Consider the following 4527-nt stretch of genomic DNA (forward strand, 5'->3'; position numbering starts at 1 on the left):
AATATAGCCCAACTGGTTGTCACAGCCCACACTATAACCCAACCTCCCCCACATTATTTCTACCTTTGATTTGAACTTCTATACCTGCAAAACTAAAAAGGATAACTTCTGAACCTCTCAAAATATATGCAATGCATGCGTCAGTGATCTTGAATTTCAAAAGAAACATCTTTTACCCATCCAACTTGCCGCAAAAAAAAAAAACTCAATTTTATTTTTTCACCAAAAGATTTATTTAAAAAAAAAAAAAAAGGGGAGGGGTACTACAAAGTGCAAGACGAACTGCAGAAGGTCAAGGACCAAGACTTCTTGCAAACTGGTGGTCTCCTGGGCTCACTCCATTGGACAGTTCAGGTCTTTCATCTGGAGCAGCGGGTGCAGTGCAGCAGGTTTACTTGGACCTCTGCCTCATCTTTCTCCTCTTGCGCTTCAGCCTGGGAGTTCATGAGAACAGTTAAACCTTAACAGCAATTTCTATCCACTTAAAACTAGCGGGTAGCAATTCACAGAAATGCATTAGAACTTACACACGAGTGCTGTGGCTTGTAGTCTAGGGAGAGGTGGTATCTCCAAGCATGCATATTCCTGTCACTCACTACTTATTTTAATTTTTAGAAATTTGAACAGTTGTGCAAGCTCTATGGAGTTCAAGGAGTTGCCCTGCCAAAACTTGACGCCTTACAGAATTAGATAGGAAACAAATGTAGTACAATTCTATACACAGCGACTGATGGGGAGATACAGCCACCAGCAGCTACTGTTGTACTAACCTCATATCTTAATGATTTTGTAACTGTTGTACCATTAAACCCAAGCCACATCTGCATGTCTTACACTGGCTTTACAGGCACACTTTCAAAGGGGTACCTTGAATAGCAGAGCCAAATCGGACAGATTAGCTTCAGTAAATTTATCCTGCAATAAAGTGCTGGCCTTTAGCTCAGATTTTAAAAGAAATAAATCCATGAAGCACACAACCCAGGCAAAAGAAACTTCTGCCGCTGTCTTCACTCGGTTCACACCCTTGCATCTCGGGCAAACATTGCACCCCCATTTCCTGTGCTACTGGAATTCAATTCAGTCTAGAAAATGGATTCGGGTGATCTGTTAATTACCAAGATAAGTGAAAATGAAAAAAGGACGGAGAAGAGATATTGGGGCATTTAAAAAAAAAGGTTACTTGTATGGAAGACTGCTGTTCCTATATTGTAACTCTTCAAATGCCGTCCCTCAGAAGACTTGTGCAATTGAAATCAGTTTACCATTTTAACATAGGTCTGCACAAATGTAGAATCGTACCTGCGCATGCGCTTCTTCCGCCACTGTAAGAGAAACAAGCATTTTAGAAACGTACAAAAATAGTTATATTCTCATTGTAAACAGACCCTTTTATCCAAAAGCACCTTACAGAATATTAAAACAAACATACTCGACAGGCAATAAAAATGAAAGACAGATACACACAATTAAATACACAAAACGCACGTACATATAAAGGGGAATTTAAAAGATAAAGATTGAACTAGTGAGTTTTGAGAACCTCAAATCAAGACGCGCACATATAAACTGGGCTTACGGTTAAAAGTGTGCTCGACTTGGCTGCGTGTATTAACAAAACACAGCAGGCCAAGACGTCTAGTCATTTTTTGGTTTTATTAAAATAAGACGTTAAAATGATGCTTACCTTAGCCCTCATAGTTATACAGAAGGATCTGAAAAAAAGCCAAAGTATATATGTAAGCAAACAATCGGATGGATTATTTTAACGCTTGATTAAAACTGATTGAAACGTTAAAGAAGAACAAAACCTTACTCACCTCCTCAACCGCTCACAACAACTGCGTAGACCGGAAGAGAGACCGGGTTCAGTTCCGCTAACCCGGATAGAGAAACGCTTCCTCGCGAGCTTTCATTTATAGTTGTGCGCCATCAAGCGGTTGCAGTTCAATTAGTTTTATTTTATTGTATTATTTTTCTTTATTTCTTTTTTATACACAACTTATAAAAGGGATTTAGATCGTTTTAACCCTTTCCGAAGCCCAAGCGAATTTAATAATAATAATATTTCCTAAACCTGTTCCATTTTGAATTGAGAAATATTTGGGTGAAGGGCCGACAGAGAATCCCTATGGCAACAAACAGCAGACCCTCCTACATCGACGTTGCAGCTACAAATTCATTAAATGTATTTTACTGTGATAAAATATCTTATTCGTTTGTTAAGTCTTACCGTGAAAAATGAGAATTCTGTTATTTAAATTGAGAGAGAGAGAGAGAGCAGTTTTATTTGGCCTTTCGCTGTCGAGTATGTTTTAACTTTTACTTGAATAGCGGTCTTGAAATGGTTTCCCTTCAGTCACTGTGTGCACAATTGTACCATGTGAAATTGCCTAATTAATGTATCTATTTTATAATGCATATATGTTTTTAGTGTATTTATTTTTTTTGGCAGGGCAAATTCTCGAACTCCATAGCGTTCACACAAACGGCTTTAAAACTGCTAAATATTTTAATTACATTTCGTGACTTGAGCCTGGGGTATGTTTTGATATTGTGAGGATGTAATTCATGATCTCGCCTCTAGGTGTCTCCAGTGTCCTTCTCTAGAGCAGAGCACTCACAGACACCGACTTTGTATTCCAGTTTCTCTTGCACATTATGCAATATTTTTTGCTATAAACATTTTCACCGGAAAGGGGATCATTTAATGACACTAATTAACGGCACCTGTTCTAAAACTACGTGCTTGAGGATGTAACGCTTCACACTGCAGCCCTGCTCTCAATAAGCTAACTCTTTCACTGGTAGGGTTATGTGCATAATGATGAAACGCTTCACACTGCAGCCCTGCTCTCAATAAGCGAATTCTTTCACTGGTAGGGTTATGTGCTTGATGATGAAACGCTTCACACTGCAGCCCTGCTCTCAATAAGCTAACTCTTTCACTGGTAGGGTTATGTGCATGATGATGAAACGCTTCACACTGCAGCCCTGCTCTCAATAAGCTAACTCTTTCACTGGTAGGGTTATGTGCATGATGATGAAACGCTTCACACTGCAGCCCTGCTCTCAATAAGCTAACTCTTTCACTGGTAGGGTTATGTGCATGATGATGAAACGCTTCACACTGCAGCCCTGCTCTCAATAAGCTAACTCTTTCACTGGCAGGGTTATGTGCTTGATGATGAAGCGTGTCACACTGCAGCCCTGCTCTCAATAAGCTAACTCTTTCACTGGCAGGGTTATGTGCTTGATGATGAAGCGTGTCACACTGCAGCCCTGCTCTCAATAAGCTCTCACTGGTAGGGTGACCACATGACTCTCATGTACACGGGGACAGTGCAGGCTTTTCAACTCACACCCCAATGCATTCTGGTACACTTCACCTGTCTCAGGCACCTATCACTTGTCTAAGAGAAGCAAGACTACACTTACCTGGGATCCAGTCGTTGTCTAGATTGGCTAGGGCAGTGCTGTATGAACTCCTGGGATCCAGTCTTTGTCTTGATTGGCTAGAGCAGACTGTATGAACTCCTGGCATCCAGTGTTTGGCTAGATTGGCTAAGGCAGACTGGTTCCGTGGCTTGGGTTATTTGCTTGTATTGTACAGGGGATTCATACACACTCAGTTGTTGGTGCATTCCAAGCTGCACCCTAATTGCATTTTACCTTGAGCCCATAGGAATCTATTAGTAGTGTAGTGTTTCTTTGCACTCCCAGCTTGTCTTCTTGTTACAGTGACTCGATCTGTAGGACTTGATGATGATGATGATGACAATAATAAAAGCACTTTTTCGGTTGCTCAGTTGGTTATAGAGGCCCAGTTGGTCATAGAGGCTGTGCTACTCAGTTGAGACTGCAAGAAAAGCACTGAAGCCATCAACAGGAAGAGAAAACCAATCAATTTAAATAGTAGTACTGGCTTCCCTAGAGTTTAGAATGTGTGCTTTATATCTCAGGCTGGGTTTCAAACTGCAGCTCCGACAGAAACACGGAAGAGACTCCTGGCAGGGCCTGAAAATAAGAGGAATTCCAGCTAATACAGAAAATCATTTTCTGAGAAACTGAAACTTGGCGCTCAGCCATTAGCTTCAAAAGAATCTAGGCCCTAAAAAGGGTGCTTCCACTGTTGGCCACACAGAGCCGGCCGCAGACTCTTTTCCTGGCCTGGTTTGCTGTATCATACCCATGATCACGTAGCAGGGAGGCGTGTGCTGTAGAAGAAGCTGACGGGAACAGAGCTGCACATGGCAAGCTTTTTTCGTGACTGCAATGGCCAAAAAAGCTAAATTGTGGCGGCATGTGGGAAAATAAAGAAATTATTTTAACAACCTGGGCTGACTCTGAATTCCAGAAACAGAACTGTGCGGAATATACACGTTCATGAATATAACCAAAGTGACTGGAGCACACCCGCCAGTGCTGCACTTCACAGGGAGCGCGACTGGAGCACACCCGCCAGTGCTGCACTTCACAGGGAGCGCGACTGGAGCACACCCGCCAGTGCTGCACTTCACAGGGAGCGTG

The 4527-nt window shown here is 41.9% G+C and overlaps 1 long non-coding RNA gene across 1 annotated transcript; it reads right to left on the reverse strand.

Moving 5' to 3' along the window:
* Positions 1 to 239: 239 nt before the first annotated feature.
* Positions 240 to 1946, reverse strand: LOC117405603 (uncharacterized). Its single transcript, XR_004544873.3, has 4 exons — positions 1818 to 1946; positions 1685 to 1712; positions 1300 to 1322; positions 240 to 434 (listed from the first exon to the last, which is right to left on the reverse strand). It is a non-coding gene; the product is annotated as an uncharacterized LOC117405603 (long non-coding RNA).
* Positions 1947 to 4527: the final 2581 nt, after the last annotated feature.

The sequence above is a fragment of the Acipenser ruthenus genome, chromosome 10 (assembly GCF_902713425.1).
Source record: "Acipenser ruthenus chromosome 10, fAciRut3.2 maternal haplotype, whole genome shotgun sequence".
NCBI classification, from domain to species: domain Eukaryota; kingdom Metazoa; phylum Chordata; class Actinopteri; order Acipenseriformes; family Acipenseridae; genus Acipenser; species Acipenser ruthenus.